A 16,085-nucleotide genomic window follows, 5' to 3' on the forward strand; every position below is an offset into this window, starting at 1 on the left:
GGTAACCATGATAGGACGTGTGTAATCATCTGATAAACAAGTAACTAATCTTACCGAGCAAACCAAAGGTGAGTTCATTCCTCTTGAGCATGTGTCCCAGTGGTTGGGACAGTCATTGGGTATCCCTGAGAGGGATAGGTTTTTGGGTAAATCAATTGGGTATTCCTGAGAGGAATGCATTTTGTCGGTGAAATCGGGAATGTTGGATAATACACTCATCCTATCATCTTTAAGTCCCATCTTGTTTGTTACCTGAGAGGTAACGAGGTATTAGTTGGTAGCGCTATCTAGGTTTGGCACCCTCACCCCGTACCTGAGAGGACGGGTGTGAACTAATGACAGTCATGCCCAATGCTTTGATAGGAGCATTAGGGAAAGGGCAAAATAATTCAGGAGTCGTCTTGTATTCGGGGTATTATCAACATTAAAGTCAATGAACTAAACTAAACACTTGGTAACCAACGTTTTCGTAAAACTATGAACTCACCAGCGTTGTCTGATACACTTGTTGCATGCTCGTAGGTCGTTAGGTACTTTGGGAAAAGGAACTTACTGTCTCGATGGCTAGAGTAGTCATGGGTCGTACTGCTTGGATTTACAAGACTTATTTAATGATTTCACGTACATTGGTTTTTGAAACGATTAAACAGTGTTTAACTATTTGCTTCCGCTGAACATGTTAAACTTGGATATGTTATAAATGTTTTATCTTTATGAATGGAAACTTTTTTTATGACTTGATTTTAGTTCAATGTGATTGGTGGCTAGATCCTGGTACGTCACACGCCTAACGGGGTTTCCGCATGTGGTATTTTGGGGGTGTGACAATATAACCCATCCTGACCCATCCTTAGTTATTTCTTAACCCATCCTGACTCATTCTCACTTTTAAAATGACCCAAAATAACCCAAAAAACCCAAATGGGTTTTATTTGCCAGGCCTAGTTTTGACCCCATATGCTACCTACATCAACACACTCCTCCATGACTTGACAAAGTCAGTAACTACTTGTTGAATAAAAACAAAACATCCTAACTGAATCATGACCGAGAGATTAGATTATGGTGGCATTGTATGGATATGATTTTGATATTAACTAATACTGGATATGAATTTCTAAGCCCAAACCATATATGGATATGGTTCATATCGAGGATCCCTTATATCAACCTTTAAACCAAACACCCTAAATCACTCACCTCCTATACACCTTGTGCATGGTTGTTATAGTGAAAACAAAGGGTTAAAATTCAGATAGAAGATGGAGCCAAAACATAGCTGACCATTTCATTGCCAATCACATGCCTTTTAACAGCTTGAGCATAACGACTAAACTGCCCATTTCGAAAGGTCATCAAGTCGTTTATCCCTTTTTACACAACCACCACTTGAACCATTACAACATGACATCTAAAGTTTAAACTATTATTACAAATTTACAATGTAACAATGTTTTAGTTCATGTGTTGTTAAATAAATTTAGGGGGCTGTTATCTTAGATTCGTTTTCTTTTGTAGTAGTGTAATTGATAAAATTGCAATTTTGAGAGGATTCACCTATAAATCCTATAATGCATGCAGGTAATCCCAATCATTAACCTCAATAATATATAGAGTCCACATCACTCGTATCAGATTCGCTATTTAAACTGCGTGATTGTTAGTTTTGCGATGAAATATTCATCTCAAGATGTCAAAGGATTCAAAACGTCAAAGGATTTTGTTCATGATCAAGTCACTTAGAGGTGTAGCTTGCGACATCATCATTTGCAAAGACACATAGTCTTACTCTTGACAGTTCTACAAATTCATATGAACACAACTCAAATCTTAATAGAAACATGTTGCAGAATGCAACTATTTGAAACACTAGATTACAGACAAATACTTGTACTTCAAGAGTTTGATGCTAGGTTCGTCTACCTTTTCTGAAAGTTGAGTTTTGCTACAGAATACACAAATAGAGAAGCAAGAATAGTAGGATATAATGCAAGAAGAACAAACACAAGTGGTAATTGATCATGATGATACCCAAAGTAATCTCTTATGAAGGCTTCCACAGATTTAGTTTCCCCGAAAACTAATATCTCCTTTTTCACATCACCATACTGAGAAGTAAGCAACGCATTAAGCGACCATGAAGTTGGAGTCAAATAGTACATCCATATCCACCAGTTGGGATTTTCTGCAAGAAATTAAGCAAAACAATGATAAGTTTCACAAAATCTTTCAAGCCCAACATTCCAACATGTACAAAACACATGAGTTTCAAGTTTGTAATATATGGTGGCGACCTAGAGGTGTAAACGAGTCAAGCCGAGCCTCAGCTCAATTGACTATTCTCGGGTTCGACTCGTTTTGAGCTATATTTTTTAAAGCTCGAGCTTTGCATGTGAGTATTCAAGCAGCAAACATTGAACCGAAAACATTGAATAGACTCTACTGGTTTTGTCTGTCACATGGACATGGAAGGATACCATATCAGATGATTTGAAGGAAATATAAAGAATTTTGAAATTCTTTACATTGTCTTAAAATACCAAATACTAAATAAACCATGTTTTATGACTATGTGGCTCCATTTTGTTCATCCTTTGCTATGAGCTTTTCAAATTTACCGGGCATAAAACTATGTAAAAACAAGCAAGGAAAGTACACAATTTAGAATATTTAAAACTTACATCTTCTCCCCTTGGTCCCAGAAGAGTAACCCAAACATAAACCATGCAAAGAACATATACATGGAACGCATCAAGTTGTATGAAGGACTTCTCCAATAAGACAAGTGTTGCTTCCATAAGCAGGCCTTGAACTGGCCCCAACCATTTTGTGGGAAACGTGTTGGGAAATACAAGTCTTTAGAACCAGGAGGTGGTTTACTTAATGTCTTTACAAGCTCTTTGTTGCTCCTAACATAATACAAAACACAGAAAAGTAGTCAGTGAGACATCGCAGAATGTTACAAGAGTCAGACAAATGTTACTAACGGTTAAAATGCTTGAAATGAGTGAGCTGCATTGTACAACTTCACTAGAACCTTTTATTGCATCATGTTAAAAACGATGGGGCTTGAAGGTGTAACTTACTCATACAAAGTTGAAGTAGAATAGATCTGTCCAAAATCAACTCCAAGTTCAGCTTCCATTGATGCGGAACTAACCTCTAACATCCACGTTGCTGGATTATGGTTGTCTCTAATCTTTGGCACCCCCGGGATGTTCTGTTTGAAAAAAAAATTATGTGAATTTGAGATGGTATACATTATGATGACGGAATTTCCATACTAGAAGCAAAATGCGAATCACGCCTAAGGAATGTGGGATGATGCATATCTAATATGTGCATTTGTTATGAGCTCAACTAACCTCAAAGTATTGAATGACCCTACTTGAATTGTGACCCGGGGGGCCGCAGTAGATCACACATCCACCATTTTTCAATAAGATTAACTGCATGAACATGGATGGGGCAATATGTTAGATTTATGTCTAATTTAACTAAAGAAAGAAAATTATTTTCTCAAGAATAATGATTGTAACTAAGATAATAGTCATCTGTTTCTCCTGAATTTTTATATACATATCTTTTTTACCTCATCAAATGCCTCAAATATGTCAATGCTAGGTTGATGAATGGTACAGACAATAGTCCTTCCTGTATCAACAATATTCTTCACAGCCCGCATGACAATGGCAGCTGATCTAGCATCCAGACCCGTTGTAGGTTCATCCATGAATATAATGGAGGGGTTAGCAACAACTTCAACAGCAATTGTGAGTCGCTTGCGTTGCTCCGTTGATAGACCACTAACCCCGGGAATGCCAACCAAGGCATCTTTTATGGCATAAAGCTCAACTGTTTCCAGGATTTCTTCTACGAATTTCTGTAAATTCCATCAGAAGAAAGTTACATACTATAACATAAGATAACTAGAAAAGGAATCCATATGCAAACATTTCATACAGATTTAGTTTTTGAATCAATGTCTGGATGAAGACGGAGCCAAGCAGAAAATATGACTGATTCTTCAACTGTAATTTGGGGAGAGTGTACATCAGTTTGCTCACAGTAGCCTGAAATCCTAGCAAAGGTATCTTGAACTTTCGCATAACCCCTGATCTTAATCTCTCCTTCAACAATGCCACTTGTTTTCCTTCCAGCAAGAACATCAAGAAGTGTTGTTTTTCCAGCGCCACTTACACCCATCAAGGCTGTTAGTACACCAGGTCTAAAGGCACCAGTAATATTGCGAAGTAATTGAAGTCTTTTTCCAGCGAAGCCATGCTCCCTCATTTCCTGGCATCAAGCAATCACCTATAACACTAATCTGAACACATATATGATAAAATTTACATTTAATATGATAAGTTCAACCAGTTACCGGTGGGGGCTCGACATGGTATTGTAGATCTTGAAAGGTAATCGCTAGCTGTTCAAAAGGCAACACCATTTTTCCTGTAAAGTAAGAGGACGGGATAGTAAGTATCTACTGATGCAGAATGGACACCCTCTTGGAAGCAACGGAGTATTCAATGAAAAAGAATAAATTCCATGTGGCCGATATATATACCACCTAAAGATGAAACAAAAATGTGACATGAAGAAAGAGAAAATGTTCAAACCTTGATGAGGCTCTGAGACAGATTTTTGAGTTGTTTTACCCTTGTGAGTGTGTTGCTTGGATCCTTGACCTCCCTCTAATTGAGATAGCTTTTCCATTGAAATAATGGCACGAGTGCCAGGAGCTAAACCATCAAATAACCAGATTTATTCACTTATTCATGAAATTATGGTATCATCTATGTTCAAAGTTGACTTGTGATATTAAGAAGATGAAGTTATCCTTAAAGTAGCTTAAAGCCAAGACGAAGCCTACGTTAAACAGCAACGCAAAACCGAACATGGCACCAAGTGATATCCAGTAATAGTATTCCTCAAAATCTAATCCACGGCTTTCAAGTGTCTGTAGCCCTATGGTTGTGTTTGTAGAAGTCATCTGCTTAGATAAGTTTAAAAAAATGTATCAACATGTTGCAATGAAGGAAAGAAAATAAGGATATCATTGACTTAAGTATTTACCTTGTTCCATCTGGGAGAATGAAACTCATTTACTGCAAGACCAATTTCTCCATATGACAACGGACAAACCCAGAAGCCCCACTTCAACCACGCTGGCATTGAAGCTGCAACCAAGTTTCCATCCCTTAGTTTGATCTTCAAGTTTTTACATGGCTATATACCAAATAGAATAAGAAGTTCCAGAAACTTACTGTGTGGTATAATGAAGCCCCCAAACGACAACAAGAACAATATTGCTATACTGCCTACTGTTGTAGCAGCAACCACAGTTTGGAAAACTGATGCAATGAATCGGAACATGGATACTGATGTGAAGTGTATCGCACAAAGTAGCAGTAGCTGGCGGAAGAACCTACAAAGAATACACAAGAGTAAATATAGGTCATATCATTGTACTTTTCGAAAAGGGTCAGGCTATACGTGTTGGTATCATCGTCATCGGAAACCCAGGACCAATCGGAACGGATGGTATTGTGACCGCATACACAATCGTTCACGAACAACCCACAACAATCACAGTACTTCATATTGAATCGAACGAAAAACAGATTTGCAAATAAATAACTAACCGAATTGAACTTGAATGATAACTAGAACTTTGAATATGATAACTTGTAAACACGTTCTGAATACAAACTAACTGACCGAATGAACAAAGGATTTGCAGCCGGTTTATATAGCGATGAATAGGCACGTCTCCAACAGTCGTGACGTTTCAAACGTGAAGGGATATGTCGATCCCAAGATAACCGCTCGGCAGTTATCTCCTGGACGTGCCGCTTCATGAAACCCGGCCCAAAACCCTTTTCTTCCGATCAATACATAGGACTGGACTTAAACATTCTGTTCGACCCATACATGTGGCCTACGGCCCAAAACAAATAAACATAACCATACTAATGTTTGACCCATAACAACTAAACAAATAAAATATAAACATCACCGGCCCGAAAGGCCCGTTTCTTGTAACTCGGATGGACTTGGATAACACTTCGTTCTTCATTCTCCCCCTTAAGCAAGAACATCCGAGTCCTTCGATCACGATCACTCCTTGCGATTGTTGGTCACCTCGATCTTGACCACCACGTCGTCGTCGCTTGAATCGTCGAGCCAACCGCAATTGTTGCTTGAGCTTTCCGCCATGACAACTTTCTCTCTTGCATGCTCCTTCTTGATGTAGTCGAAATACCATTCGACCAACTCCAAATAATAAACGTAGGCGACCTTTATCTCGTAAGCGTCATCCGCTTCGTAGCCATACTTCACCGAAATGTCGCCCCACATGTTTTTCTCCATTATCTCTTCGAACCCACCGTTATGCTTCACGATGCGGTGTAGTAGTATGAGACTGAGATCACGTCCATCAATTAACTCTGGCGGCATTGTTTTTTCACAAACAATCCCTAGAAAATCCGTGATGAACCAAACCAAAACTTCCTCGAACGGTGCGTCGAAGAACCTTGGGTGTTTCTTGATTTCTTCGTGTAGTGTGATAAGATCCCCTGGTTCCACGCAACTTTCCATAATTAAATCTCTTTCAACGACGTCCTCCTCGAGTAGAGAGAGAGTTATTGCCCGTTCCCGAAGCATTTCTCTAGATTGGCGCGGATTATCTTTCTCGCCTTCAATGTAGATTAACAATGCCTTTTTCGCTTTCTTTGAGTACACAACCTTCTCTTTCCTAGCGTTTGAACGTTCACCGTACACTTTCTTTTTGTTTTTCGACTTCTCGAATTCTCGTTCATAATAATCCCCCAGACACTCTTGGAATTCCTCTTTCTCCTTCTTGTAGCCATTATCAACCCCAAGATTATCGTAGAAAGCATCAAGATAATCTTGTTCCAAATCGGTTTCCGACTTGTCTTCGTATATGTCGAACCCTTTTGATCGACAACCAAACATTTTCTTCAATACACACTTCTCACCCATAGTGACCGTCTCAATCCCTTGAAACAAGAGTTGTTCTAGACTTAGAACATTCTTGTCAAGTCTTGGTGCGTAACTTACGCACGGGGTTGTCTTATCCTTGCCGTCCACCGGCACTCTTACTTCTCCTATTCCATGTACAAACGAAAAGTCTTTCCTACTTTCGTTCGTTACAACCCCAAAGTGTCTCTTGAAACACTTAAACAAATTTCTATTTCCCGTCATATGCGTTTTAAACGTGGGATCAACAACCCAGATTGAATCCCATTTACCCCCGCAAGTATCTTTCACAATATAATCACTTTCTATTGGCAGTGGTGATAATATGATATACTTACTAGGGCAAATTGACGCGATGTGGCCGAATTTCTTGCACTTGAAACACCGAACCCCCGGTTTTCTCGGCCTACCCACTGGTGCATTAGATTTCTTCCCGGACTTCTTCACGAAACCCTTTTGAAACACTTTCTTTGGAAACTTTTTCATTGGTGATATCCCGGTCCGCATGGTTGGCTTCCCCTGCGCGTACTCATCCACTTCCGCCGCCCGGCCGCACTCTACACTACGAACAAAACATTCTTCACCATAATCGGTCACCACCGATTTCCCTTTGTTTCCATGAACCCGGTTTTCTTCTTGATCACAATCCCTTCCGCTTCCTGTTAAACCTTTGGCTCTGATACCAATGTTGGTATCATCGTCATCGGAAACCCAGGACCAATCGGAACGGATGGTATTGTGACCGCATACACAATCGTTCACGAACAACCCACAACAATCACAGTACTTCATATTGAATCGAACGAAAAACAGATTTGCAAATAAATAACTAACCGAATTGAACTTGAATGATAACTAGAACTTTGAATATGATAACTTGTAAACACGTTCTGAATACAAACTAACTGACCGAATGAACAAAGAATTTGCAGCCGGTTTATATAGCGATGAATAGGCACGTCTCCAACAGTCGTGACGTTTCAAACGTGAAGGGATATGTCGATCCCAAGATAACCGCTCGGCAGTTATCTCCTGGACGTGCCGCTTCATGAAACCCGGCCCAAAACCCTTTTCTTCCGATCAATACATAGGACTGGACTTAAACATTCTGTTCGACCCATACATGTGGCCTACGGCCCAAAACAAATAAACATAACCATACTAATGTTTGACCCATAACAACTAAACAAATAAAATATAAACATCACCGGCCCGAGAGGCCCGTTTCTTGTAACTCGGATGGACTTGGTTAACACTTCGTTCTTCAATACGCACCACAGACACACTATCCTCACACCACTTCCAGGTTATACAGTTCGTATAAGTATTAACATTTTTGCAATGTCATATGGGTCGTATAACCATATACGACCCGTATGATTTGACAAAAATGTATATACGGACCCATATAAACATAAAAAATGTGTTATATGAGCTATTATATGGGTCGTATAACTTCACTGAAATTGATTAATGTAACAATTGTGTGTAGTGTCAGAAGTTATAAGGCTTGTATGGTATTGAAGTTTGCTTTACACGGCTCATATGATGTGATAGAGGTGACACGTCTATGGTCTGGAAAAGTTATACAGGTTGTATAACCTCATACGGGCTATGGCCCCTTTGATGTGACCAGGATGCTTGTGTGCAGATTGGGGAGAAGTGTACCTATAGAATAGGGATGGGTTTTTTTTTCCCAAATAGTCGCGTCTGTGTATTGATTGGTACTTGTACCGATTTTACCTATTTGGTACCCGTACGAGTGCTCTGAAAAATTTTAAAAAGATTAAAAAAAATTAAAAAAAAAAACAAAGTGGTACCAAAGTGAGTACCATAACGAAATGCCCGTACCCGTACTGTACCGATATATTCAGTATGGTATACGGTACCCAGTTTTGTTCAAATTCGGTACCGGTATTTTCAGTATGGATAGGAGCATCACTCTTTTGAAATCTATTTATGAAAGACAGTCAGATGTGACAATTGAGGCAGACTGAAGTGAATGATGAAATAGTACATATGATGCTCACCTTTCTGATTCTGGGCTGTATCCAATAACATAATAAGTGAGACATGTTCAAACAGTGGATTCCAACAATGACATAGGAATCTTAAGAATGGATGCAGGAATCGCATATGCCCAAGCAGGGTAGAAGCACATGTCCCGTTGTTTATTGAAAACTTGAAGCCTTGCAACTGTCATTGACAATTCTGGGAACCCATCGACTAGAAGGATTACAAGTGAATAAAAGAGTGAACCAAGATAATAATTTGCATCAATCACATCAGCCTTCAATCTAGTTCGGAAAAAAACAGTCATTGTGACTAATGCAATTATGACCAGCTGCACACATTATAACCCACATAGTTAGTACCTTTTTAAGGTAATATAAAAGAACTTATCACAGGAACTATTTATTGTCAAATAATGGTGATCTTGATCAATGAATCTGACAAGATAGCCTTGAATTTTTATTTTTTATTTTTACAAAAGTATCATTTGACTTCTTTTCTTTTAATTAAGAAATTGTTTCAGCCAACCAGAAGTTAGCCAGATTCTCTTGAAGACCATGATTTGACGGGATAGTGGGGCCTGTGGCACAACAGTATGGATGTCCAGCGGCATGCATGGATATGATGCGCCAATTTACAAGTCAATAATATTTTGTCAAACTTATTGGTCTAGATGGTCGTGATTTTCCCAAATCCATATTCTGAGAAAGGAGTGATGAGCACCTGGACTGATTTGAAGATGTAGACAAAAGAATTCCTTTTCATGAGAAGAATTTCCCTAGACATGCAAGCTCTAAAAAGAGCCCATTTTGAAAGAGAATAGACATCGAAGGATATGGCTTTCCCATGACTCTGCGATCTTATAAACGGTTTGGATATATCCTCATTTACTTCCTTTCCTAAATGATATTCCTTAAACCTCGTGGAAAAGGTGTCGACCGAGACATAATTATATGTTTGTTCATTTCTACACCAGTAAGCCGCTTGATCTTTTTTTGACACAACCTGTGAATAACTTGTTATTCCATGAAAACTCACTTAAGAAGCGGACATGGATGTGACATTACCTCTTGGAGGAAGTCGGCTACGCCTTTTCTTTCCGGGCATGCAAAACCAAAACCCTCAAAATACTCTAAAACATTATTGCGGGGCCCATGATACACGATCCTCCCTTCGGCCATCAACATAATGTCATCAAAGAGATCAAATACTTCTGGTGATGGCTGAAGAAGTGAAATGAGTATAGAAGCGTCTGTTATATGTGCCAAATGCTGAAGACAAGCAACTATCTGATACGTAGTGGAGCTGTCTAATCCGTTCGATATTTCATCCATGAATAAAGCTGTTTTCGGACCAACAATCATCTCCCCTGAAAGCAACCATACAAGTTAGATTCTATTTACAGTAAGCCTAACCATATGCGGAAGTTACCTGTAGTCAATCTTTTCTTTTGACCCCCCGAGATTCCTCTCCTCATGGCATCTCCAAACATTGTATCAGCACATATGTCAAGGCCAAGAATCTGATAATGATGGGAAATGAACATGTTATATAAATATTCAAATAAGAAACAATAAATTAGTTAAAAGAATTACCTTCAGGATGTAGTTTGTCTGAAGAGTTGTCTTTTGTCCTTCAATGGAAATTGCCTGTGAAAATTATAAATGGTTGTTTACGAAAATAAATATCACAAACTGAAACCATATGTTGTTACATATGAAACAAGAATTGCTCCCTTTGTCTATTAAACTAAATGTTTAATTATCATATCTATAAAATTTTCAAGTTTGATATTATTCGCTATACATAGAGCCCCTGTGTAACCCTGTTATACACACAATCAATACGCAATTGGAATTCCTAGTTTTACTTGGTACAATACATCCACAACACTGGTCGATCAAAGTCCAATATCCAAACCCGCCACATCATTCCATACCCCACTTTCCTCCAACACTAAACCATTCCAAACCTCCACATCACACCTCACTTTTTACACAAAAAAGTCTTTTGTGTATGTGGTCCCCACTTAAACAAACCAAACTCGTCTGGTAGAACAAACCGGACCACCATGGACAAACACCTACAACGTATGTGGTCCGAAAGTGTTGGTCCGCTTTTTGGACATCAATTCCAAACTTCACGTTGTAGTTGCTTTAAGAACCAACTTGGTCTTAAAACCTTAGCAAAAACATTCTACCCTACTAAACCGTAGCCCCCGCTGCCATCACAATACGTAGCCACTGAAAAACTTTAGCCACTGGCCGTCACTTGCATTGTTGCAACCTTTTCTTGTTCTGAGGGGCATAATCCAGATGAATATTAACATATTATGTGGTGATGGGAGTGTTTAGGATTCATAAATAAGATAAAAAGTTTTAAAAAAAAAATTATAATGGAAGATTAAACAAAACGACTTCTTTTGCACTACAAACATCAATTTAGAAATACACAAACAACAAATATCAATATTTCACCTTCATAAAAGTATCAACATCTGGATCAGGAATAATCCCTCCCTCTTTCTCCCTTCTATTAATCTCCATCATAATCTCTGAATGAGAACCACAATGACTATCATTTAGTTCTTGAACCATCATTACTTGAAATAAAATACAAAACTACAATGTCCATTGTGTGCATCAAGTAGCAGTGAGACATACCTGCACGAATTCCAGTACCCTGGCAACGAGCCCAAAAATCTAGTGTTTCCCTAACAGACATTTCAGGGATATGCAAATCATCTTGGCTTATATAAGCAGAAGTTTTCTGGGGAACAAATTCTTCTAGTTTGTACCCATTGTAAGAAATTTCACCACTAATCTGTTTTAGTACATAAGTAAAGAAACATTACTGAGTCAACACGATATACAAATATAAACATCGTCGCACTATTCTTTGCACGGATATATCAAAACCTTGAGAGATTTGTTTAGGTTCCCCGAGAGTGCTTTCAACAACGTGGTTTTCCCACATCCTGGAGGACCAAGAAGGAGAGTCATCCTGAAAGAAATTAAACAACCAAAGAATGAATAAAGACTGATAGATTACAGTATTTTAGTTACCGTTTTAACTCACAAATAACATTCACTGATATCACAAAATACTTTTAACAAGAACTTGAAGGAACCCACATAGCATATTGGTTCAAGTTTGATGACAGACTGCACTACTGATTTGTTTAGTTGACCCACTTTGGTTTCCATTATATCTTCAGTCTAACTATAGTCAGGCAATAAAACATAGCCTATAAAGTGCAACCATACTGATGGTAGTAGGTAGTAGAGCTGACTAAGTGGGTCGTGTCGTGTTCGAGGGTTCGCGAGTCAAACCTGACACAAACCTACAAATTTTACATGACATGAACTCTAAACTTCGTGTCACACACATGAACCCGAATACGACACGTGTATTTGCGGGTTGACACGAGCACAACCCATTTAACCAAAAAAAATATTTTTTATTGCATATTAATACATTAAAATTCAAAATTCACATATTTTTTTAAACAATTATGTTTACAACATGAAAAATTATTTTTGAACTTTAAATTTTGGCATAAAAAATACTCAGATAGTTTAACTTATTACATAAACGCATTTAAAAAAAAAAACTAAAAAATAAACAAATGTGTTAAACAGGTACCAATGAACCTGCAGGGTTGACATGAACACGGTCCGTTTTAGCCAAAGGTATTTGTGGGCTCGACCCAAAACGGACACGAACCTGTTAAAATAAACCTGAACCCACAAATTTCATGTTCGGGTTTTGTCTTTTTTTCATGTCGTGTCAAAAAGGAAATGTGTCCTCCGTTATTTGGAGAGACCAAAATCATATTCCTACCTTCCTGGCTTAATGACACCACTGACATCCTTTAAGATGGTTATCTTTGCCCGTTTAGACTTTAAACTGGGTATCATGACAATCTCCTATCACAGATCAAAAAGGAAAAGCTTAGATTAGGAACTGGGTGATCTAGACATTAAGTTTGAACCAAACCAGTCTTCACAGTTTCTTAATTAGTATCAGTTTATGTTTAGTACATATGGTGCTTATAAAGTATATTAAAGGTCACAGTTAGATACTTACAGATAGCAGACTTTGAAAAGAATTCCACAGAGTTGGGAGTGGCTTTCCCTGAACTACTTCACACTCAGCTTCTACGCGAAGATTCTTAAATCTCACCTCCACAGAGGGCAACTGGACGCCAACTCTAAACAAACAGATTTAAGTGTAAGCTTTCATCTCAATGTACATTGAAAAATCAACATGAAGGGAAGTTTAGAGGACTTATGGGTATGCAAGTGTGGAACTATTGCTCCTAACTCAATGAAGATATGTGTAACGAGGAAGCATAGGTCTTTAAACAAGCCGAACGTAGTCAGGTTGGGCTCGGGCTCGAGTTAAACGAGCCAGCTTGGCTTGGCCCTTTTATCTTGACGAGCTGGAATGTAGAACTTAAGCTCCACTCATAAAAAGCTTGAGCCATGTCGTTTATTTTTAATTTTTTTAAAAGTTTTTGTATATATAAACAAAAAAATATAGCATATATATAATGCGGATTTTACAAACTGCATAATTTATAATTTATATATATTAAAATCTAGGTTATAATATCGGCTTATATAAATATATTAAACTCGTTACAAACGAGTTGATTATGAGCAAGGCAAAAGCCACAAGCTTTTTAAATAACCCTAAGGAAACGAAAAACAAAAACTTACTTGTCTGTTCGTTTTCTAAGTTTCTGCAACAACCGCAGGTTGTCATTCTCGATGTGTTTGATGAGCTTCTCAATAAACATGTGTCGCTCAGGAGCAAGGAGCTTTGTGACATCAACCACCTTCTTTCCATTTTCATCATCAAACAAAGATGACTTCAAACGTTCAAACGTTGGCAATCTATCGATCTCTTCCCACTTCAGAACATCCTCATCTGTCTCATCATGATTGTTCACAGAACCTCTTTCTGAAGTAGCACGAAAACTCGACGCATGACGACGAAAAGATGATCTTAAACTTCTTCCAATTTCTGAAAGTTCAACTCTCAGTGACTCTATTTCTTCAGAACCCACAATTTGAGCCATATCAAATTTGTACTTTCAGTTATAGACGCAAGATTTTAAATATGTACACGCATATATCCATGTGTATATATGAGGACTTTGTTAGTTCATATGATGCTACTGTAAGGTCATCCATTACGCATGAATAACATAATTAAAACATAGCTTTTTTTATAACTGGGTGCTTAATATTTCTTTTTAATTTAAGACAACTGTACATAGATATATAGAATAATTTTTTTTTTTTTGAACAGCCAACAAAACTTTTATTCAAAAAACGCTAATAAGATGCTAGCACACAAAGTCCGAGTACAACAACCCGACAAAACAGTAACCCGACAAAACGACAAAAACCAACCCGAACACTATCCCATCTTACTTATGTCAAATCTACCCCAAGAGTCTCACGTCATGTCCGACATCTTCCCCCGATTTGTAATCCACAGGTAACTCATAATCTTGATCTCCTCAAAAACATTCCGAACCACAACCGCCTTTTGATTATGAATGAGATCGTTTCTCACTTTCCATAAGCTCCAAAAGGTTGTTAACACAACCCCATAAAATGCCTTCTTTGCCGGAACATTAGTTATTGTTGTCTTGTAATAATTTAAAAGATCCGGCACATGGAAAGCAAAAAGATTTGGCACCGGACACCACGCAAAAACCACCTGCCAAACCTCCATAGAAACCGGGCAACCCGTGAACAAATGATCAACCGACTCCATGTTTGTATCACAAAGCGGCAGTAAGGTGTTTCGACATGAATATTCCTCCGAGATAATGCATCAGCAGTCGGAAGGCGATCTAGAAACGCACGCCAAGCCACTATACCCACTTTCCTTGGGACCCAGTTACACCACTCGTAAGACGCCTCCGGTATAACACAAGTTGCCTCAATAATAAGTTTCTTTACCGAGCTGACTTCAAAGCATCCAGAACCAATAAACTTAGCAGTCCACGAATCCGCACCATAAGTAGTGGAAACATCCGAAAGAAGCAGCAGCATCTCAGCATACTCGACCTGCTCCACATCGCTAAAAACTGACCTCCTCCACTCCCACTTTAGCTGTGTACCCTGCAGCGAAGACTAGACCCTATCCGAAACCAAGCAAGACTTGTTTTTCTCCAAATTAAACAGCAGAGGATACATATTCTGCAGTGTATCATCGGCTATCCACCAGTCTAACCAGAAATTAATACTCGTTCCACTCCTAAGGTTCGCTTTTATCAACTTATACGGCTCCATATTGAAATTACCCAATAACCTCAGGACACTAGTGATTTGTGTCCATGTCCCACCTAAAGATAGTTTAACCGGTATACAATTCCATCCCCTACCACTACCATGGATAGACCACACTACCTTCCGCCAAAGAGCGTTTTGGTTTGTTTTAAACCGCCACCACCATTTGGATAAAAGGCTCAAGTTCGCATCTCTAAGTGCACCCAACCCGACACCTCCATATAACCGGTGAAACTACTTTATCCCAAGCCAACCAACTCAATTTGTCAACGTCTTCCGTCCCTCCCCAAAAAAACTTCCAACGAATCCTCTCAAGACTATCAATTACTTGCAAAGGAGCCCGGAACAACGAGAAAAAGTAAAGCGGGAGCGAACTCAATACCGACTTAAGTAAGGTGATCCGACCACCATAGGATAAGCACTTAGATTTCCAAAACGACAATCTTTTCTTCACCTTTTCTATAACTAGGTCCTAACTTTTCACCAAATTCATATTCGTCGCTATTGGCACTCCAAGGTGAGTAAATGGGAACCGACCATACGAACAGTGTATAGCCGTAGCCAAATTCATAATCTCATTCTCCTCTACTCCAACCCCATAGACACAACTCTTGTTTGAACTAATTCTCAAACCCGAAATCAAATAAAAACCCCTTAAGAGGCGCCTCAAATTTTTCGCATTAGCAACGGACCATACCCCACAAAACACTACATCATCTGCATAAATAAAATGAGAAATCAACGGGCCACTGCCTC

The 16,085-nt window shown here is 38.7% G+C and overlaps 1 pseudogene; it reads right to left on the reverse strand.

The window, feature by feature from the left end:
• Nucleotides 1-1,813: 1,813 nt before the first annotated feature.
• LOC110937261 lies at nt 1,814-14,115 on the reverse strand (annotated as a pseudogene).
• Nucleotides 14,116-16,085: the final 1,970 nt, after the last annotated feature.

This window comes from Helianthus annuus, chromosome 6 (genome assembly GCF_002127325.2).
Source record: "Helianthus annuus cultivar XRQ/B chromosome 6, HanXRQr2.0-SUNRISE, whole genome shotgun sequence".
NCBI lineage: Eukaryota > Viridiplantae > Streptophyta > Magnoliopsida > Asterales > Asteraceae > Helianthus > Helianthus annuus.